The sequence below is a fragment of the Orcinus orca genome, chromosome 14, assembly GCF_937001465.1.
Source record: "Orcinus orca chromosome 14, mOrcOrc1.1, whole genome shotgun sequence".
NCBI classification, from domain to species: domain Eukaryota; kingdom Metazoa; phylum Chordata; class Mammalia; order Artiodactyla; family Delphinidae; genus Orcinus; species Orcinus orca.
In genome coordinates this window covers 2,961,421-2,985,492 of record NC_064572.1, presented here as the reverse complement: position 1 = coordinate 2,985,492, position 24,072 = coordinate 2,961,421, and positions in this window count along the sequence as shown.

Here is a 24,072-nt window from a genome sequence, read left to right as displayed (position 1 = left end):
GGACCTCCCAGCACATGGTCCAGAGCAGCAAGGCTATGGGATCCAGGCCGGAGTGAACTCACACCAGTGGGCCCACATCATGAAACTGTGAGCAACCCAGCACATGGGAACTCAGAGCAGAGGGCCCACATCCCCATGGGGATGGGAACCTGGCAGGAGTGTCCTCGCACCACTGGGCACACATCACAAAGTGTGGGGAGCCCTAAAGTTATTGCCTGAGGCCAGAGGGCGCTCATCACCAAGGGGCGGAGGCTCCCAGCAGGCACCAACTTCCAGGAGAGGCCCCACGTCGCCAAGGAGACGTGTGCCAGCTAGGCAGGAGTGACCCTATAGAAGAGGGCCCAACTCACAATAGCTTGAGGAACCCAGCCAGGATCAGACTCTCAGCAGAGGGACCACATTACCATGAGGTTCGGAACCAGACAGGAGTGTCCTTATTCCAGTGGGGCAACACCAGCGTAAGGTGAGGAACCCTGCACATGTGGCCTCAAACCAGAGGACCCACATCACCAAGCGGCTGGGAGTGAGGCTGGCAGGAATAGCCTCACAACAGAGGGTCCATACAATAAAAATGGTGAGGAATCCAGCAGTTGGAAACTCCCAGCAGGTGGCCCAGAACACCGAGGCTATGGGATGAAGGCCAGAGTGAACTCACACCACAGGGCCCACATCATGAAACTGTGAGCAACCCAACACATGGGACCTCAGAGCAGAAGGCCCACATCCCCATGGGGATCGGAACTTGGCAGGAGTGTCCTCGCACCACTGGGCGCACATCAGAAAGTGTGGGGAGCCCAGAAATTATTGCCTGAGGCCAGAGGGCGCTAATCACCAAGGGGAGGAGGCTCCCAGCAGGCACCAACTGCCGGGAAAGGGCCCACGTCACCAAGGAGACATGTGCCAGCTAGGCAGGAATGACCTCAGAGAAGAGGGCCCACCTCACAGAAGGGTGAGGAACCCAGCCAGGATCAGACTCTTACCAGAGGGCCCACATTACCACGAGGTTCGGAACCCGACAGCAGTTTCACCACTCCAGGGGGCCACACCAGCGTAAGGTGAGGAACCCAGCACATGTGGCCTCAAACCAGAGGACCCACATCATCAAGTGGCTGAGAGTGAGGCAGGCAGGAGTATCCTCACAAGAGAGGGCCCATAGAATAAAAAAGATAAGGAATCCAGCAGTTGGAACCTCCCAGCACATGGCCCAGAGCAGCAAGGCTATGGGATCCAGGCCGGAGTGAACTCACACCAGTGGGCTCACATCATGAAACTGTGAGCAACCCAGCCGTTGGGACCTCAGAGCAGAAGACCCACATCCCAATGAGGGTGGGACCCTGTCAGGAGTATCCTCGCAACATTGGGAGCCCATCAGAAAACTTGGGGAACCAAGCAGTTAGGGCCTGACCCCAGAGGGCCCTCATCACCCAGGGGAAGAGGTGCCCAGCAGGCTCCAACTGCCACCAGAGGGCCCATGTCGCCAAGGAGACGTGTGCCAGCTAGGCAGGAGTGACCTCACAGAAGAGGGCCCACCTCACAGAAGGGTGAGGATCCCAGCCATGGTCAGACTCTCACCAGAGGGCCCACATCAACAAGGGGTTGGGAGTGAGGCAGGCAGAAGTACCTTCACAACAGAGGGTACATAGAATAAAAAATGTGAGGAATCCATCAGTTGGAACCTCCAAGCAGGCGACCCAGAGCACGGAGGCTATGGGATCCAGGCCTGAGTGAACTCACACCAGAGGGCCCACAACATGAAAATGTGAGCAACCCAGCCGTTGGGACCTCAGAGTATAAGTCCCACAGCCCCATGTGGATGGGAACCTGGCAGGAGTGTCCTCGCACCACTGGGTGCAATTCAGAAAATGTGGGGAGTCCAGAATTTAGGGCCTGATGCCAGAGGGCTCTCATCACCGAGGGGAGAAGGCTACCAGCCGGCTCCAACTGCCACCAGAGGCCCCACGTCGCCCAGGCGACGTACATGAGCCAGGCAGGAGTGACCTCACAGCAGAGGGCCCACCTCACAGAAGGGTGAGGAACCCATCCAGCCACAGAATCTCACCAGAGGGCCCACAACACCAAGGGGACGGGAACCAGGCAGGAGTTTCTTCACACCAGTAGGGCCACACCATCGAAAGGTGAGGAAATCAGCACATGTGGACTCAAACCAGAGGAACCACATCACCAACACCTGTGGACTCAAACCAGAGGAACCTCATCACCAAGCGGCTGGGAGTGAGGCAGGCAGGAGTAGCCTCACAACAGAGGGCCCATACAATAAAAATGGTGAGGAATCCAGCAGTTGGAAACTCCGAGCAGGCAGCCCAGAGCACCGAGGCTATGGGATATTCTCACCAGAGGGCCCACAACGCCAAGGGGACGGGTACAAGGCAGGAGTTTCTTCACACCAGTGGGGACACACCATCGAAAACTGAGGAAACCAGCGCATATGGACTCAAACCAGAGGAACCACATCACCAGCACATGTGGACTCAAACCAGAGGAACCACATCACGAAGCGGCTGGGAGTGAGGCAGGCAGGAGTAGCCTCACAACAGAGGGCCCATACAATAAAAATGGTGAGGAAACCAGCAGTTGGAAACTCCCAGCAGGCGGCCCAGAGCACCCAGGCTATAGGTTGCAGGCCGGAGTGAACTCCCACCAGTGGGCCCACATCATGAAACTGTGAGCAACCCAGCCATTGAGACCTCAGAGCAGAAGACCCACAACCCAATGGGGGTGGGATCCTGCCACGAGTATCCACGCAACACAGGCTGCCCACCAGAAAACTTGGGGAACCCAGCAGTTAGGGCCTGACCCCAGAGGGCCCTCATCACCCAGGGGAGGAGGCGCCCAGCAGGCTCCAACTGCCACCAGAGGGCCCACGTCGCCAAGGAGACGTGTGCCAGATAGGCAGGAGTGACCTCAGAGAAGAGGGCCCACCTCACAGAAGGGTGAGGATCCCAGCCACGGTCAGACTCACCAGAGGGCCCACATCACCAAGGGGATGGGAGTGAGGCAGGCAGAAGTAGCTTCTCAACAGAGGGTCCATAGAATAAGTAATGTGAGGAATCCATCAGTTGGAACCTCCAAGCAGGCAACCCAGAGCACGGAGGCTATGGGATCCAGGCCTGAATGAGCTCACACCAGAGGGCCCACAACATGAAACTGTGAGTAACACAGCTGTTGGGACGTCAGAGCATAAGGCCCACAGCCCCATGGGGATGGGAACCTGGCAGGAGTGTCCTCGCACCACTGGGCGCAAATCAGAAAATGTGGGGAGCCCAGAATTTAGGGCCAGACCCCAGAGGGCTCTCTTCACCGAGGGGAGAAGGCTACCAGCCGGCTCCAACTGCCACCAGAGGGCCCACGTCTCCCAGGCAATGTACGCGAGCCAGGCAGGAGTGACCTCACAGCAGAGGGCCCACCTCAAAGAAGGGTGAAGAACCCATCCAGCCACAGACTCTCACCAGAGGGCCCACATCATGAAACAGTGAGCAACCCAGCACATGGGACCTCAGAGAAGAAGGCCCACATCCCCATGGGGATCTGAACCTGGCAGGAGTGTCCTCGCACCACTGGGCGCATATCAGAAAGTGTGGGGAGCCCACAAATTATTGCCTGAGGCAAGAGGGTGCTAATCACCAAGGGGAGGAGGCTCCCAGCAGGTACCAACTGCCAGGAGAAGGCCCACGTTGCCAAGGAGACGTGTGCCAGCTAGGCAGGATTGACCTCACAGAAGAGGGCCCACCTCACAGAAGGGTGAGGAACCCAGCCAGGATCAGACTCTCATCAGAGGGCCCACATAACCACGAGTTTCAGAACCAGGCAGGAGTGTCCTCATTCGAGTGGGGCCACACCAGCGTAAGGTGGGGAAGCCAGCACATATGGCCTCCAACCAGAGGACCCACATCACCAAGTGGCTGAGAGTGAGGCAGGCAGGAGTATCCTCACAAGAGAGGGCCCATAGAATTAAAAAGATAAGGAATCCAGCAGTTTGAACCTCCCAGCACATGGCCAAGAGCAGCAAGGTTATGGGATCCGGGTCAGAGTGAATTCACACCAGGGGGCCCACATCATGAAACTGTGAGCAACCCAGACGTTGGGACCTCAGAGCAGAAGACCCACATCCCAATGGGGGTGGGACCCTGGCAGGAGTATCCTCGCAACACTAGGTGCCCATCAGAAAACTTGGGGAACCCAGCAGTTAGGGCCTGACCCCAGAGGGCCCTCATCACCCAGGGCAGGTGGCGCCCAGTAGGCTCCAACTGCCACCAGAGGGCCCTCATCGCCAAGGAGACGTGTGCCAGCTAGGCAGGAGAGACCTCACAGAAGAGGGCCCACCTCACCGAAGGGTGAGGATCCCATCCACGGTCAGACTCTCACTAGAGGGCCCACATCACCAAGGGGATGGGGGTGAGGCAGGCAGAAGTTGCATCACAACAGAGGACCCATAGAATAAAAATGTGAGGAATCCATCAGTTGGAACCTCCAAGCAGGCGACCCAGAGCACGGAGGCTATGGGATCCAGGTCTGAGTGAACTGACAACAGAGGGCCCACAACATGAAAATGTGAGCAACTCTGCCGTTGGGACCTCAGAGCATAAAGCCCACAGCCCCATGGGGATGGGAACCTCGTAGGAGTGTCCTCGCACCACTGGGCTCAAATCCGAAAATGTGGGGAGCCCAGAATTTAGGACCTGACGCCAGAGGGCTCTCATCACCGAGGGGAGAAGGCTACCAGCCGGCTCCAACTGCCACCAGAGGGCCCACGTCGCCCAGGCGACGTACGCGAGCCAGGCAGGAGTGACCTCACAGCACAGGGCCCACCTCACACAAGGGTGAGGAACCCATCCAGCCACAGACTCTCACCAGAGGGCCCACAACACCAAGGGGACGGGAAACAGGCAGGAGTTTCTTCACACCAGTGGGGCCACACCATCGAAAGGTGAGGAAACCAGCACATGAGGACTCAAACCAGAGGAACCACATCACCAACACATGTGGACTCAAACCAGAGGAACCACATCACCAAGCGGCTGGGAGTGAGGCAGGCAGGAGTAGCCGCACAGTAGAGGGCCCATACAATAAAAATGGTGAGGAATCCAGCGGTTGGCAACTCCAAGCAGGCAGCCCAGAGCACCGAGGCTATGGGATACTCTCTCCAGAGGGCCCACAACGCCAAGGGGACGGGTACCAGGCAGGCGTTTCTTCACACCAGTGGGGCCACACCATCGAAAACTGAGGAAACCAGCGCATATGGACTCAAACCAGAGGAACCACATCACCAGCACATGTGGACTCAAACCAGAGGAACCACATCACCAAGCAGCTGGGAGTGAGGCAGGCAGGAGTAGCCTCACAACAGAGGGCCCATACAATAAAAATGGTGAGGAATCCAGCAGTTGGAAACTCCGAGCAGGCAGCCCAGAGCACCGAGGCTATGGGATATTCTAACCAGAGGGCCCACATCACCAAGGGGTTGGGAGTGAGGCAGGCAGAAATAGCTTCACAACAGAGGGTCCATAGAATAAAAAATGTGAGGAATCCATTAGTTGGAACCTCCAAGCAGGCGACAGAGTGCAAGGAGGCTATGGGATCCAGGCCTGAGTGAACTCACAGCAGAGGGCCCACAACATGAAAATGTGAGCAACCCAGCCGTAGGGACCACAGAGCATAAGGCCCACAGCCCCATGGGGATGGGAACCTGGCAGGAGTGTCCTCGCACCACTGGACGCAAATCAGAAAATGTGGGGAGCCCAGAATTTAGGGCATGACGCCAGAGGGCTCTCATCACCAAGGGGAGAAGGCTACCAGCCGGCTCCAACTGCCACCAGAGGGCCCACATCGCCCAGGCGACGTACGCGAGCAAGGCTGGAGTGATCTCACAGCGGAGGGCCCAACTCACAGATGGGTGAGGAACCCATTCAGCCACAGACTCTCACCAGAGGGCCCACAACACCAAGGGGACGGGAACCAGGCAGGAGTTTCTTCACACCAGTGGGGCCACACCATCGAAAGGTGAGGAAACAAGCACATGTGGACTCAAACCAGAGGAAGCACATCACAAAGCGGCTGGGAGTGAGGCAGGCAGGAGTAGCCTCAAAAGAGAGGGCCCATACAATAAAAATGGTGAGGAATCCAGCAGTTGGAAACTCCCAGCAGGCGGCCCAGAGCACCGAGCCTATGGGATGCAGGCCGGAGTGAACTCTCACTAGAGAGCCCACAACATGAAACTGTGAGTAACCGAGCCGTTGGGACCACAGAGCATAAGGCCCACAGCCCCATGTGGATGGAAACCTGGCAGGAGTGTCCTCGCACCACTGGGCGCAAATCAGAAAATGTGGGGAGCCCAGAATTTAGGGCCTGACGCCAGAGGGCTCTCATCACCAAGGGGAGAAGTCCACCAGCCGGCTCCAACTGCCACCAGAGGGCCCACGTCGCCAGGCGATGTACGCGAGCCAGGCAGGAGTGACCTCTCATCAGAGGGCCCACCTCACAGAAGGGTGAGGAACCCATCAAGCCACAGACTCTCACCGGAGGGCCCACAACACCAATGGGACAGGAACCAGGCAGGAGTTTCTTCACACCAGTGGGGCCACACCTTCGAAAGGTGAGGAAACCAGCACATGTGGACTCAAATCAGAGGAACCACATCACCAACACATGGGGACTCAAATCAGAGGAACCACATCACTAAGTGGCTGGGAGTGAGGAACCAGGAGTAGACTCACAACAGAGGGCCCATACAATAAAAATGGTGAGGAATCCAGCAGCTGGAAACTCCCAGCAGGCGGCCCAGAGCACCGAGGCTATGGGATGCAGGCCGGAGTGAACTCACACCAGAGGGCCCACATCATGAAACTGTGAGCAACCCAGCACATGGGACCTCAGAGCAGAAGACCCACATCCCCATTGGGATCGGAACCTGGCAGGAGTGTCCTCGCACCACTGGGCGCACATCAGAAAGTTTGGGGAGCCCAGAAATTATTGTCTGAGACCAATGTGGGCTAATCACCAAGGGGAGGAGTCTCCCAGCAGGCAGCAACTGCCAGGAGAGGGCCCACGTCACCAAGGAGCCGTGTGCCAGCTAGGCAGGAGTGACCTCACAGAAGAGGGCCCACCTCACAGAAGGGTGAGGAACCCAGCAAGGATCAGACTCTAAGCAGAGCGCCCACATTACCACGAAGTGCGGAACCAGGCAGGAGTGTCCTCACTTCAGTGGGGCCACACCAGCGTAAGGTGAGGAACCCAGCACATGTGGCCTCCAACCAGAGGACCCACATCACCAAGTGGCTGAGAGTGAGGCAGGCAGGAATAGCCTCACAAGAGTGGGCCCATAGAATAAAAACGATAAGGAATCCAGCAGTTGGAAACTCCCAACACATGGCCTAGAGCAGCAAGGCTATGGGATACAGGCCGGCGTGAACTCACACCAGTGGGCCCACATCATGAAACTATGAGCAAGCCCAGCTGCTGCGAACTCAGAGCAGAAGACCCACATCCCAATGGGGGTGGGACCCTGGCAGCAGTATCCTCGCAACACTAGGTGCCCATCAGAAAATTGGGGAACCCAGCAGTTAGGGCCTGACCGCAGAGGGCCCTCATCACCCAGGGGAGGAGGCGTCCAGCAGGCTCCAACTGCCACCAGAGGGCCCACGTCGCCAAGGAGACGTGTGCCAGCTAGGCATGAGTGACCTCACAAAAGAGGGCCCACCTCACAGAAGGGTGAGGGTCCCAGCCACGGTCAGACACTCACCAGAGGGCCCACATCACCAAGGGGATGGGAGTGAGGCAGGCAGAAGTCGCTTCACAACAGAGGGTCCATAGAATAAAAAATGTGAGGAATCCATCAGTTGGAACCTCCAAGCAGGCGACTGAGAGCACGGAGGCTATGGGATGCAAGCGTGAGTGAACTCACACCAGAGGGCCCACAACATGAAAATGTGAGCAACCCAGCCGTTGGAACCACAGAGCATAAGGCCCATAGCCCCATGGGGATGGGAACCTGGCAGGAGTGTCCTCACACCACTGGGCGCAAATCAGAGAATGTGGGGAGCCCAGAATTTAGGGCCTGACGCCAGAGGGCTCTCATCACCGAGGGGAGAAGGTTACCAGCCGGCTCCAACTGCCACCAGAGGGCCCACGTCTCCCAGGCAACGTACGCGAGCAGGCAGTAGTGACCTCACAGCAGAGGGCCCACCTCACAGAAGGGTGAGGAACCCATCCAGCCACAGACTCTCACCAGAGGGCCCACATCATGAAACTGTGAGCAACACAACTCATGGGACCACAGGGCATAAGACCCACAGCCCCATGGGGACGGGAACTTGGCAGGAGTTTCCTCGCACCACTAGGTGCACATTAGAAAGTGTGAGGCGCCCAGAAATTATTGCCTGAGGCCAGAGGGCGCTAATCACCAAGGGCAGGAGGCTCCCAGCATGCACCAACTCCCAGGAGAGGGCCCACGTCGCCAAGGAGATGTGTACCAGCTAGTCAGGAGTGACCTCACAGAAGAGTGCCCACCTGACAGACGGGTGAGGAACCCAGCCAGGATCAGACTCTCACCAGAGGGCCCACATTACCATGAGGTACGGAACCAGGCAGGAGTGTCCTCACTCCAGTGGGTCCACATCAGCGTAAGGTGAGGAACCCAGCAATGTGGCCTCCAACCAGAGGACCCACATCACCAAGTGGCTGAGAGTTAGGCAGGCAGGAGTAGCCTCACACGAGAGGGCCCATAGAATAAAAAAGATAAGGAATTCAGCAGTTGGAACCTCCCAGCACATGGCGCAGAGCAGCAAGGCTATGGGTCCCAGGCCGGAGTGAACTCACACCAGTGGGCCCACATCATGAAACTGTGAGCAACCCAGCCATTGGGATCTCAGAGCAGAAGACCCACATCCCAGTGGGGGTGGGACCCTGTCAGGAGTATCCTCGCAACACTGGTTTCCCATCAGAAAACATGGGGAACCCAGCAGTTAGGGCCTCACCCCAGAGGACCCTCATCACCCAGGGGAGGAGGCGTCCAGCAGGCTCCAACTGCCACCAGAGGGCCCACGTCACCAAGGAAACGTGTGCCAGCTAGGCAGGAGTGACCTCACAGCAGAGGGCCCACCTCACAGAAGGGTGAGGAACCCATCCAGCCACACTCTCTCACCAGAGGGCCCAAAACACCAAGGGGATGGGAACCAGGCAGGAGTTTCTTCACAGCAGTAGGTCCACACCACCGAAAGGTGAGGAGACCAGCACATGTGGACTCAAACCAGAGGAACCACATCACCAACACATGTGGACTCAAAACAGAGGAACCACATCACCAAGTGGCTGGGAGTGAGGCAGGCAGGAGTAGTCTCACAACAGAGGGCCCATACAATAAAAATGGTGAGGAATCCAGCAGTTGGAAACTCCGAGCAGATGGCCCAGAGCACCGAGGCTATGGGATGCAGGCTGGAGTGAACTCACACCAGCGGGCCCACAACATGAATCTGTGAGCAACCCAGCCGTTGGAACTGCAGAGCATAAGGCCCACAGCCCCATGGGGATGGGAACCTGGCAGGAGTGTCCTCACACCACTGGGCACAAATCAGAAAATGTGGGGAGCCCAGAATTGAGGGTCTGACGCCAGATGGCTCTCATCACCGAGGGGAGAAGGCTACCAGCCGGGTCCAACTGCCACCAGAGGGCCCACGTCTCCCAGGCGACGTACGCGAGCCGGGCAGGAGTGACCTCACAGCAGAGGGCCCACCTCACAGAAGGGTGAGGAACCCATCCAGCTACAGACTCACCAGAGGGCCCACAACACCAAGGGGACGGGAACCAGGCAGGAGTTTCTATACACCAGTGGGGCACACCATCAAAAGGTGAGGAAACCAGCACATGTGGACTCAAAACAGAGGAACTACATCACCAAGTGGCTGGGAGTGAGGCAGGCAGGAGTAGCCTCACAACAGAGGGCCCATACAATAAAAATGATGAGGAATCCAGCAGTTGGCAACTCCAGCAGGCGTCCCAGTGCACCGAGGCTATGGGATGCAGGCCGGAGTGAACTCACACCAGAGGGCCCACATCATGAAACTGTGAGCAACCAGGCACATTGGACCTCAGAGCAGAAGGCTCAAATCCCCATTGGGATCGGAACCTGGCAGGAGTGTCCTCGCACCACTGGGCACACATCAGAAAGTGTGGGGAGCCCAGAAATTATTGTCTGAGGCCAATGGGCGCTAATCACCAAGGGGAGGAGGCTCCCAGCAGGCACCAACTGCCAGGAGAGGGCCCACGTCACCAAGGAGCCGTGTGCCAGCTAGGCAGGAGTGACCTCACAGAAGAGGGCCCACCTCACAGAGAGTGAGGAACCCAGCCAGGATCAGACTCTCACCAGAGGGCCCACATTAACACAAGGTTCAGAACCAGGCAGGAGTGTCCTCACTCCAGTGGGGCCACACCAGCGTAAAGTGAGGAACCCAGCACATGTGGCCTCAAACCAGAAGACCCACATCACCAAGTGGCTGAGAGTGAGGCAGGCAGGAGTAGTCTCACAAAAAAGAACACATAGAATAAAAAAGATAAGGAATCCAGCAGTTGGAAACTCCCAGCACATGGCCCAGAACAGCAAGGCTATGGGATCCAGGCTGGAGTGAACTCACACCAGTGGGCCCACGTCATGAAACTGTGAGCAACCCAGCTGTTGGGACTTCAGAGCAGAGGACCCACATTCCAATGGGGGTGGGACCTTGGCAGGAGTATCCTCGCAACACTGGGTGCCCATCAGAAAACTTGGGGAACCCAGCAGTTAGCGCCTGACCCAGGAGGGCCCTCATAACCCAGGGGAGCAGGCGCCCAGCAGGCTCCAACTGCCAGGAGAGGGCCCACGTCGACAAGGAGACGTGTGCCAGCTAGGCAGGAGTGACCTCACAGAAGAGGTCCCAACTCACAGAAGGGTGAGGAACCCAGCCAGGATTAGACTCTCACCATAGGACCCACATTACCACGAGGTTCAGAACCAGGCAGGAGTGTCCTCACTCCAGTGGGGCCACACCAGCGTATGGAGAGGTACCCAGCACATGTGGCCTCCAACCAGAGGCCCCACATCACCAAGTGGCTGAGAGTGAGTCAGGCAGGAGTAGCCTCACAAGAGAGGGCCCATAGAATAAAAAAGATAAGGAATCCAGCAGTTGGACCTCCCAGCACATGGTCCAGAGCAGCAAGGCTATGGGATCCAGGCCGGAGTGAACTCACACCAGTGGGCCCACATCATGAAACTGTGAGCAACCCAGCACATGGGAACTCAGAGCAGAGGGCCCACATCCCCATGGGGATGGGAACCTGGCAGGAGTGTCCTCGCACCACTGGGCACACATCACAAAGTGTGGGGAGCCCTAAAGTTATTGCCTGAGGCCAGAGGGCGCTCATCACCAAGGGGCGGAGGCTCCCAGCAGGCACCAACTTCCAGGAGAGGCCCCACGTCGCCAAGGAGACGTGTGCCAGCTAGGCAGGAGTGACCCTATAGAAGAGGGCCCAACTCACAATAGCTTGAGGAACCCAGCCAGGATCAGACTCTCAGCAGAGGGACCACATTACCATGAGGTTCGGAACCAGACAGGAGTGTCCTTATTCCAGTGGGGCAACACCAGCGTAAGGTGAGGAACCCTGCACATGTGGCCTCAAACCAGAGGACCCACATCACCAAGCGGCTGGGAGTGAGGCTGGCAGGAATAGCCTCACAACAGAGGGCCCATACAATAAAAATGGTGAGGAATCCAACAGTTGGAAACTCCCAGCAGGCGGCCCAGAACACCGAGGCTATGGGATGAAGGCCAGAGTGAACTCACACCAGTGGGCTCACATCATGAAACTGTGAGCAACCCAGCCGTTGGGACCTCAGAGCAGAAGACCCACATCCAAATGAGGGTGGGACCCTGTCAGGAGTATCCTCGCAACATTGGGAGCCCATCAGAAAACTTGGGGAACCAAGCAGTTAGGGCCTGACCCCAGAGGGCCCTCATCACCCAGGGGAAGAGGTGCCCAGCAGGCTCCAACTGCCACCAGAGGGCCCATGTCGCCAAGGAGACGTGTGCCAGCTAGGCAGGAGTGACCTCACAGAAGAGGGCCCACCTCACAGAAGGGTGAGGATCCCAGCCATGGTCAGACTCTCACCAGAGGGCCCACATCAACAAGGGGTTGGGAGTGAGGCAGGCAGAAGTACCTTCACAACAGAGGGTACATAGAATAAAAAATGTGAGGAATCCATCAGTTGGAACCTCCAAGCAGGCGACCCAGAGCACGGAGGCTATGGGATCCAGGCCTGAGTGAACTCACACCAGAGGGCCCACAACATGAAAATGTGAGCAACCCAGCCGTTGGGACCTCAGAGTAAAAGTCCCACAGCCCCATGGGGATGGGAACCTGGCAGGAGTGTTCTCGCAACACTGGGTGCAATTCAGAAAATGTGGGGAGTCCAGAATTTAGGGCCTGATGCCAGAGGGCTCTCATCACCGAGGGGAGAAGGCTACCAGCCGGCTCCAACTGCCACCAGAGGCCCCACGTCGCCCAGGCGACGTACATGAGCCAGGCAGGAGTGACCTCACAGCAGAGGGCCCACCTCACACAAGGGTGAGGAACCCATCCAGCCACAGAATCTCACCAGAGGGCCCACAACACCAAGGGGACGGGAACCAGGCAGGAGTTTCTTCACACCAGTAGGGCCACACCATCGAAAGGTGAGGAAATCAGCACATGTGGACTCAAACCAGAGGAACCACATCACCAACACCTGTGGACTCAAACCAGAGGAACCTCATCACCAAGCGGCTGGGAGTGAGGCAGGCAGGAGTAGCCTCACAACAGAGGGCCCATACAATAAAAATGGTGAGGAATCCAGCAGTTGGAAACTCCGAGCAGGCAGCCCAGAGCACCGAGGCTATGGGATATTCTCACCAGAGGGCCCACAACGCCAAGGGGACGGGTACCAGGCAGGAGTTTCTTCACACCAGTGGGGCCACACCATCGAAAACTGAGGAAACCAGCGCATATGGACTCAAACCAGAGGAACCACATCACCAGCACATGTGGACTCAAACCAGAGGAACCACATCACGAAGCGGCTGGGAGTGAGGCAGGCAGGAGTAGCCTCACAACAGAGGGCCCATACAATAAAAATGGTGAGGAAACCAGCAGTTGGAAACTCCCAGCAGGCGGCCCAGAACACCCAGGCTATAGGTTGCAGGCCGGAGTGAACTCCCACCTGTGGGCCCACATCATGAAACTGTGAGCAACCCAGCCATTGAGACCTCAGAGCAGAAGACCCACAACCCAATGGGGGTGGGATCCTGCCACGAGTATCCACGCAACACTGGGTGCCCATCAGAAAACTTGGGGAACCCAGCAGTTAGGGCCTGACCCCAGAGGGCCCTCATCACCCAGGGGAGGAGGCGCCCAGCAGGCTCCAACTGCCACCAGAGGGCCCACGTCGCCAAGGAGACGTGTGCCAGCTAGGCAGGAGTGACCTCAGAGAAGAGGGCCCACCTCACAGAAGGGTGAGGATCCCAGCCACGGTCAGACTCACCAGAGGGCCCACATCACCAAGGGGATAGGAGTGAGGCAGGCAGAAGTAGCTTCTCAACAGAGGGTCCATAGAATAAGTAATGTGAGGAATCCATCAGTTGGAACCTCCAAGCAGGCAACCCAGAGCACGGAGGCTATGGGATCCAGGCCTGAATGAGCTCACACCAGAGGGCCCACAACATGAAACTGTGAGTAACACAGCTGTTGGGACGTCAGAGCATAAGGCCCACAGCCCCATGGGGATGGGAACCTGGCAGGAGTGTCCTCGCACCACTGGGCGCAAATCAGAAAATGTGGGGAGCCCAGAATTTAGGGCCAGACCCCAGAGGGCTCTCATCACCGAGGGGAGAAGGCTACCAGCCGGCTCCAACTGCCACCAGAGGGCCCACGTCTCCCAGGCAATGTACGCGAGCCAGGCAGGAGTGACCTCACAGCAGAGGGCCCACCTCAAAGAAGGGTGAAGAACCCATCCAGCCACAGACTCTCACCAGAGGGCCCACATCATGAAACAGTGAGCAACCCAGCACATGGGACCTCAGAGAAGAAGGCCCACATCCCCATGGGGATCTGAACCTGGCAGGAGTGTCCTCGCACCACTGGGCGCATATCAGAAAGTGTGGGGAGCCCACAAATTATTGCCTGAGGCAAGAGGGTGCTAATCACCAAGGGGAGGAGGCTCCCAGCAGGCACCAACTGCCAGGAGAAGGCCCACGTTGCCAAGGAGACGTGTGCCAGCTAGGCAGGATTGACCTCACAGAAGAGGGCCCACCTCACAGAAGGGTGAGGAACCCAGCCAGGATCAGACTCTCATCAGAGGGCCCACATTACCACGAGTTTCAGAACCAGGCAGGAGTGTCCTCATTCGAGTGGGGCCACACCAGCGTAAGGTGGGGAAGCCAGCACATGTGGCCTCCAACCAGAGGACCCACATCACCAAGTGGCTGAGAGTGAGGCAGGCAGGAGTATCCTCACAAGAGAGGGCCCATAGAATAAAAAAGATAAGGAATCCAGCAGTTTGAACCTCCCAGCACATGGCTAAGAGCAGCAAGGCTATGGGATCCGGGTCGGAGTGAATTCACACCAGGGGGCCCACATCATGAAACTTTGAGCAACCCAGCCATTGAGACCTCAGAGCAGAAGACCCACAACCCAATGGGGGTGGGATCCTGCCACGAGTATCCACGCAACACTGGGTGCCCATCAGAAAACTTGGGGAACCCAGCAGTTAGGGCCTGACCCCAGAGGGCCCTCATCACCCAGGGGAGGAGGCGCCCAGCAGGCTCCAACTGCCACCAGAGGGCCCACGTCGCCAAGGAGACGTGTGCCAGCTAGGCAGGAGTGACCTCAGAGAAGAGGGCCCACCTCACAGAAGGGTGAGGATCTCAGCCACGGTCAGACTCACCAGAGGGCCCACATCACCAAGGGGATGGGAGTGAGGCAGGCAGAAGTAGCTTCTCAACAGAGGGTCCATAGAATAAGTAATGTGAGGAATCCATCAGTTGGAACCTCCAAGCAGGCAACCCAGAGCACGGAGGCTATGGGATCCAGGCCTGAATGAGCTCACACCAGAGGGCCCACAACATGAAACTGTGAGTAACACAGCTGTTGGGACGTCAGAGCATAAGGCCCACAGCCCCATGGGGATGGGAAGCTGGCAGGAGTGTCCTCGCACCACTGGGCGCAAATCAGAAAATGTGGGGAGCCCAGAATTTAGGGCCAGACCCCAGAGGGCTCTCATCACCGAGGGGAGAAGGCTACCAGCCGGCTCCAACTGCCACCAGAGGGCCCACGTCTCCCAGGCAATGTACGTGAGCCAGGCAGGAGTGACCTCACAGCAGAGGGCCCACCTCAAAGAAGGGTGAAGAACCCATCCAGCCACAGACTATCACCAGAGGGCCCACATCATGAAACAGTGAGCAACCCAGCACATGGGACCTCAGAGAAGAAGGCCAACATCCCCATGGGGATCTGAACCTGGCAGGAGTGTCCTCGCACCACTGGGCGCATATCAGAAAGTGTGGGGAGCCCACAAATTATTGCCTGAGGCAAGAGGGTGCTAATCACCAAGGGGAGGAGGCTCCCAGCAGGCACCAACTGCCAGGAGAAGGCCCACGTTGCCAAGGAGACGTGTGCCAGCTAGGCAGGATTGACCTCACAGAAGAGGGCCCACCTCACAGAAGGGTGAGGAACCCAGCCAGGATCAGACTCTCATCAGAGGGCCCACATTACCACGAGTTTCAGAACCAGGCAGGAGTGTCCTCATTCGAGTGGGGCCACACCAGCGTAAGGTGGGGAAGCCAGCACATGTGGCCTCCAACCAGAGGACCCACATCACCAAGTGGCTGAGAGTGAGGCAGGCAGGAGTATCCTCACAAGAGAGGGCCCATAGAATAAAAAAGATAAGGAATCCAGCAGTTTGAACCTCCCAGCACATGGCCAAGAGCAGCAAGGCTATGGGATCCGGGTCGGAGTGAATTCACACCAGGGGGCCCACATCATGAAACTGTGAGCAACCCAGACGTTGGGACCTCAGAGCAGAAGACCCACATCCCAATGGGGGTGGGACCCTGGCAGGAGTATCCTCGCAACACTGGGTGCCCATCAGAAAACTTGGGGAACCCAGCAGTTAGGGCCTGACCCCAGAGGGCCCTCATCACCCAGGGCAGGTGGCGCCCAGTAGGCTCCAACTGCCACCAGAGGGCCCTCATCGCCAAGGAGACGTGTGCCAGCTAGGCAGGAGAGACCTCACAGAAGAGGGCCCACCTCACCGAAGGGTGAGGATCCCAGCCACGGTCAGACTCTCACTAGAGGGCCCACATCACCAAGGGGATGGGGGTGAGGCAGGCAGAAGTTGCATCACAACAGAGGACCCATAGAATAAAAATGTGAGGAATCCATCAGTTGGAACCTCCAAGCAGGCGACCCAGAGCACGGAGGCTATGGGATCCAGGTCTGAGTGAACTGACACCAGAGGGCCCACAACATGAAAGTGTGAGCAACTCTGCCGTTGGGACCTCAGAGCATAAAGCCCACAGCCCCATGGGGATGGGAACCTCGTAGGAGTGTCCTCGCACCACTGGGCTCAAATCCGAAAATGTGGGGAGCCCAGAATTTAGGACCTGACGCCAGAGGGCTCTCATCACCGAGGGGAGAAGGCTACCAGCCGGCTCCAACTGCCACCAGAGGGCCCACGTCGCCCAGGCGACGTACGCGAGCCAGGCAGGAGTGACCTGACAGCAGAGGGCCCACCTCACACAAGGGTGAGGAACCCATCCAGCCACAGACTCTCACCAGAGGGACCACAGCACCAAGGGGACGGGAAACAGGCAGGAGTTTCTTCACACCAGTGGGGCCACACCATCGAAAGGTGAGGAAACCAGCACATGAGGACTCAAACCAGAGGAACCACATCACCAACACATGTGGACTCAAACCAGAGGAACCACATCACCAAGCGGCTGGGAGTGAGGCAGGCAGGAGTAGCCGCACAGTAGAGGGCCCATACAATAAAAATGGTGAGGAATCCAGCGGTTGGCAACTCCGAGCAGGCAGCCCAGAGCACCGAGGCTATGGGATACTCTCTCCAGAGGGCCCACAACGCCAAGGGGACGGGTACCAGGCAGGCGTTTCTTCACACCAGTGGGGCCACACCATCGAAAACTGAGGAAACCAGCGCATATGGACTCAAACCAGAGGAACCACATCACCAGCACATGTGGACTCAAACCAGAGGAACCACATCACCAAGCAGCTGGGAGTGAGGCAGGCAGGAGTAGCCTCACAACAGAGGGCCCATACAATAAAAATGGTGAGGAATCCAGCAGTTGGAAACTCCGAGCAGGCAGCCCAGAGCACCGAGGCTATGGGATATTCTAACCAGAGGGCCCACATCACCAAGGGGTTGGGAGTGAGGCAGGCAGAAGTAGCTTCACAACAGAGGGTCCATAGAATAAAAAATGTGAGGAATCCATTAGCTGGAACCTCCAAGCAGGCGACAGAGTGCAAGGAGGCTATGGGATCCAGGCCTGAGTGAACTCACAGCAGAGGGCCCACAACATGAAAATGTGAGCAACCCAGCCGTAGGGACCTCAGAGCATAAGGCCCACAGCCCCATGGGGATGGGAACCTGGCAGGAGTGTCCTCGCACCACTGGACGCAAATCAGAAAATGTGGGGAGCCCAGAATTTAGGGCATGACGCCAGAGGGCTCTCATCACCAAGGTGAGAAGGCTACCAGCTGGCTCCAACTGCCACCAGAGGGCCCACATCGCCCAGGTGACATACGCGAGCAAGGCTGGAGTGATCTCACAGCGGAGGGCCCACCTCACAGATGGGTGAGGAACCCATTCAGCCACAGACTCTCACCAGAGGGCCCACAACACCAAGGGGACGGGAACCAGGCAGGAGTTTCTTCACACCAGTGGGGCCACACCATCGAAAGGTGAGGAAACAAGCACATGTGGACTCAAACCAGAGGAAGCACATCACAAAGCGGCTGGGAGTGAGGCAGGCAGGAGTAGCCTCAAAAGAGAGGGCCCATACAATAAAAATGGTGAGGAATCCAGCAGTTGGAAACTACAAGCAGGCGGCCCAGAGCACCGAGCCTATGGGATGCAGGCCGGAGTGAACTCTCACTAGAGAGCCCACAACATGAAACTGTGAGTAACCGAGCCGTTGGGACCACAGAGCATAAGGCCCACAGCCCCATGTGGATGGAAACCTGGCAGGAGTGTCCTCGCACCACTGGGCGCAAATCAGAAAATGTGGGGAGCCCAGAATTTAGGGCCTGACGCCAGAGGGCTCTCATCACCAAGGGGAGAAGTCCACCAGCCGGCTCCAACTGCCACCAGAGGGCCCACGTCGCCAGGCGATGTACGCGAGCCAGGCAGGAGTGACCTCTCATCAGAGGGCCCACCTCACAGAAGGGTGAGGAACCCATCAAGCCACAGACTCTCACCGGAGGGCCCACAACACCAACGGGACAGGAACCAGGCAGGAGTTTCTTCACACCAGTGGGGCCACACCTTCGAAAGGTGAGGAAACCAGCACATGTGGACTCAAATCAGAGGAACCACATCACCAACACATGGGGACTCAAATCAGAGGAACCACATCACCAAGTGGCTGGGAGTGAGGAACCAGGAGTAGACTCACAACAGAGGGCCCATACAATAAAAATGGTGAGGAATCCAGCAGCTGGAAACTCCCAGCAGGCGGCCCAGAGCACCGAGGCTATGGGATGCAGGCCGGAGTGAACTCACACCAGAGGGCCCACATCATGAAACTGTGAGCAACCCAGCACATGGGACCTCAGAGCAGAAGACCCACATCCCCATTGGGATCGGAACCTGGCAGGAGTGTCCTCGCACCACTGGGCGCACATCAGAAAGTTTGGGGAGCCCAGAAATTATTGTCTGAGACCAATGTGGGCTAATCACCAAGGGGAGGAGTCTCCCAGCAGGCACCAACTGCCAGGAGAGGGCCCACGTCGCCAAGGAGCCGTGTGCCAGCTAGGCAGGAGTGACCTCACAGAAGAGGGCCCACCTCACAGAAGGGTGAGGAACCCAGCAAGGATCAGACTCTAACCAGAGCGCCCACATTACCACGAAGTGCGGAACCAGGCAGGAGTGTCCTCACTTCAGTGGGGCCACACCAGCGTAAGGTGAGGAACCCAGCACATGTGGCCTCCAACCAGAGGACCCACATCAGCAAGTGGCTGAGAGTGAGGCAGGCAGGAATAGCCTCACAAGAGTGGGCCCATAGAATAAAAACGATAAGGAATCCAGCAGTTGGAAACTCCCAACACATGGCCCAGAGCAGCAAGGCTATGGGATACAGGCCGGCGTGAACTCACACCAGTGGGCCCACATCATGAAACTATGAGCAAGCCCAGCTGCTGCGAACTCAGAGCAGAAGACCCACATCCCAATGGGGGTGGGACCCTGGCAGCAGTATCCTCGCAACACTAGGTGCCCATCAGAAAATTGGGGAACCCAGCAGTTAGGGCCTGACCGCAGAGGGCCCTCATCACCCAGGGGAGGAGGCGTCCAGCAGGCTCCAACTGCCACCAGAGGGCCCACGTCGCCAAGGAGACGTGTGCCAGCTAGGCATGAGTGACCTCACAAAAGAGGGCCCACCTCACAGAAGGGTGAGGGTCCCAGCCACGGTCAGACACTCACCAGAGGGCCCACATCACCAAGGGGATGGGAGTGAGGCAGGCAGAAGTCGCTTCACAACAGAGGGTCCATAGAATAAAAAATGTGAGGAATCCATCAGTTGGAACCTCCAAGCAGGCGACTGAGAGCACGGAGGCTATGGGATGCAAGCGTGAGTGAACTCACACCAGAGGGCCCACAACATGAAAATGTGAGCAACCCAGCCGTTGGAACCACAGAGCATAAGGCCCATAGCCCCATGGGGATGGGAACCTGGCAGGAGTGTCCTCACACCACTGGGCGCAAATCAGAGAATGTGGGGAGCCCAGAATTTAGGGCCTGACGCCAGAGGGCTCTCATCACCAAGGGGAGAAGCCCACCAGCCGGCTCCAACTGCCACCAGAGGGCCCACGTCGCCAGGCGATGTACGCGAGCCAGGCAGGAGTGACCTCTCATCAGAGGGCCCACCTCACAGAAGGGTGAGGAACCCATCAAGCCACAGACTCTCACCGGAGGGCCCACAACACCAACGGGACAGGAACCAGGCAGGAGTTTCTTCACACCAGTGGGGCCACACCTTCGAAAGGTGAGGAAACCAGCACATGTGGACTCAAATCAGAGGAACCACATCACCAACACATGGGGACTCAAATCAGAGGAACCACATCACCAAGTGGCTGGGAGTGAGGAACCAGGAGTAGACTCACAACAGAGGGCCCATACAATAAAAATGGTGAGGAATCCAGCAGCTGGAAACTCCCAGCAGGCGGCCCAGAGCACCGAGGCTATGGGATGCAGGCCAGAGTGAACTCACACCAGAGGGCCCACATCATGAAACTGTGAGCAACCCAGCACATGGGACCTCAGAGCAGAAGACCCACATCCCCATTGGGATCGGAACCTGGCAGGAGTGTCCTCGCACCACTGGGCGCACATCAGAAAGTTTGGGGAGCCCAGAAATTATTGTCTGAGACCAATGTGGGCTAATCACCAAGGGGAGGAGTCTCCCAGCAGGCACCAACTGCCAGGAGAGGGCCCACGTCGCCAAGGAGCCATGTGCCAGCTAGGCAGGAGTGACCTCACAGAAGAGGGCCCACCTCACAGAAGGGTGAGGAACCCAGCAAGGTTCAGACTCTAAGCAGAGCGCCCACATTACCACGAAGTGCGGAACCAAGCAGGAGTGTCCTCACTTCAGTGGGGCCACACCAGCGTAAGGTGAGGAACCCAGCACATGTGGCCTCCAACCAGAGGACCCACATCACCAAGTGGCTGAGAGTGAGGCAGGCAGGAATAGCCTCACAAGAGTGGGCCCATAGAATAAAAACGATAAGGAATCCAGCAGTTGGAAACTCCCAACACATGGCCCAGAGCAGCAAGGCTATGGGATACAGGCCGGCGTGAACTCACACCAGTGGGCCCACATCATGAAACTATGAGCAAGCCCAGCTGCTGCGAACTCAGAGCAGAAGACCCACATCCCAATGGGGGTGGGACCCTGGCAGCAGTATCCTCGCAACACTAGGTGCCCATCAGAAAATTGGGGAACCCAGCAGTTAGGGCCTGACCGCAGAGGGCCCTCATCACCCAGGGGAGGAGGCGTCCAGCAGGCTCCAACTGCCACCAGAGGGCCCACGTCGCCAAGGAGACGTGTGCCAGCTAGGCATGAGTGACCTCACAAAAGAGGGCCCACCTCACAGAAGGGTGAGGGTCCCAGCCACGGTCAGACACTCACCAGAGGGCCCACATCACCAAGGGGATGGGAGTGAGGCAGGCAGAAGTCGCTTCACAACAGAGGGTCCATAGAATAAAAAATGTGAGGAATCCATCAGTTGGAACCTCCAAGCAGGCGACTGAGAGCACGGAGGCTATGGGATGCAAGCGTGAGTGAACTCACACCAGAGGGCCCACAACATGAAAATGTGAGCAACCCAGCCGTTGGAACCACAGAGCATAAGGCCCATAGCCCCATGGGGATGGGAACCTGGCAGGAGTGTCCTCACACCACTGGGCGCAAATCAGAGAATGTGGGGAGCCCAGAATTTAGGGCCTGACGCCAGAGGGCTCTCATCACCGAGGGGAGAAGGTTACCAGCCGGCTCCAACTGCCACCAGAGGGCCCACGTCTCCCAGGCAACGTACGCGAGCAGGCAGTAGTGACCTCACAGCAGAGGGCCCACCTCACAGAAGGGTGAGGAACCCATCCAGCCACAGACTCTCAGCAGAGGGCCCACATCATGAAACTGTGAGCAACACAACTCATGGGACCACAGGGCATAAGACCCACAGCCCCATGGGGACGGGAACCTGGCAGGAGTTTCCTCGCACCACTAGGTGCACATTAGAAAGTGTGAGGCGCCCAGAAATTATTGCCTGAGGCCAGAGGGCGCTAATCACCAAGGGCAGGAGGCTCCCAGCATGCACCAACTTCCAGGAGAGGGCCCACGTCGCCAAGGAGATGTGTACCAGCTAGTCAGGAGTGACCTCACAGAAGAGTGCCCACCTGACAGACGGGTGAGGAACCCAGCCAGGATCACACTCTCACCAGAGGGCCCACATTACCATGAGGTACGGAACCAGGCAGGAGTGTCCTCACTCCAGTGGGTCCACATCAGCGTAAGGTGAGGAACCCAGCACATGTGGCCTCCAACCAGAGGACCCACATCACCAAGTGGCTGAGAGTTAGGCAGGCAGGAGTAGCCTCACACGAGAGGGCCCATAGAATAAAAAAGATAAGGAATTCAGCAGTTGGAACCTCCCAGCACATGGCGCAGAGCAGCAAGGCTATGGGTTCCAGGCCGGAGTGAACTCACACCAGTGGGCCCACATCATGAAACTGTGAGCAACCCAGCCATTGGGATCTCAGAGCAGAAGACCCACATCCCAATGGGGGTGGGACCCTGTCAGGAGTATCCTCGCAACACTGGTTTCCCATCAGAAAACATGGGGAACCCAGCAGTTAGGGCCTCACCCCAGAGGACCCTCATCACCCAGGGGAGGAGGCGTCCAGCAGGCTCCAACTGCCACCAGAGGGCCCACGTCACCAAGGAAACGTGTGCCAGCTAGGCAGGAGTGACCTCACAGCAGAGGGCCCACCTCACAGAAGGGTGAGGAACCCATCCAGCCACACTCTCTCACCAGAGGGCCCAAAACACCAAGGGGATGGGAACCAGGCAGGAGTTTCTTCACAGCAGTAGGTCCAACCACCGAAAGGTGAGGAGACCAGCACATGTGGACTCAAACCAGAGGAACCACATCACCAACACATGTGGACTCAAAACAGAGGAACCACATCACCAAGTGGCTGGGAGTGAGGCAGGCAGGAGTAGTCTCACAACAGAGGGCCCATACAATAAAAATGGTGAGGAATCCAGCAGTTGGAAACTCCGAGCAGATGGCCCAGAGCACCGAGGCTATGGGATGCAGGCTGGAGTGAACTCACACCAGCGGGCCCACAACATGAATCTGTGAGCAACCCAGCCGTTGGAACCGCAGAGCATAAGGCCCACAGCCCCATGGGGATGGGAACCTGGCAGGAGTGTCCTCACACCACTGGGCACAAATCAGAAAATGTGGGGAGCCCAGAATTGAGGGTCTGATGCCAGATGGCTCTCATCACCGAGGGGAGAAGGCTACCAGCCGGGTCCAACTGCCACCAGAGGGCCCACGTCTCCCAGGCGATGTACGCGAGCCGGGCAGGAGTGACCTCACAGCAGAGGGCCCACCTCACAGAAGGGTGAGGAACCCATCCAGCTACAGACTCACCAGAGGGCCCACAACACCAAGGGGACGGGAACCAGGCAGGAGTTTCTATACACCAGTGGGGCCACACCATCGAAAGGTGAGGAAACCAGCACATGTGGACTCAAACCAGAGGAACTACATCACCAAGTGGCTGGGAGTGAGGTAGGCAGGAGTAGCCTCACAACAGAGGGCCCATACAATAAAAATGATGAGGAATCCAGCAGTTGGCAACTCCAGCAGGCGTCCCAGTGCACCGAGGCTATGGGATGCAGGCCGGAGTGAACTCACACCAGAGGGCCCACATCATGAAACTGTGAGCAACCAGGCACATTGGACCTCAGAGCAGAAGGCTCAAATCCCCATTGGGATCGGAACCTGGCAGGAGTGTCCTCGCACCACTGGGCACACATCAGAAAGTGTGGGGAGCCCAGAAATTATTGTCTGAGGCCAATGGGCGCTAATCACCAAGGGGAGGAGGCTCCCAGCAGGCACCAACTGCCAGGAGAGGGCCCACGTCACCAAGGAGCCGTGTGCCAGCTAGGCAGGAGTGACCTCACAGAAGAGGGCCCACCTCACAGAGAGTGAGGAACCCAGCCAGGATCAGACTCTCACCAGAGG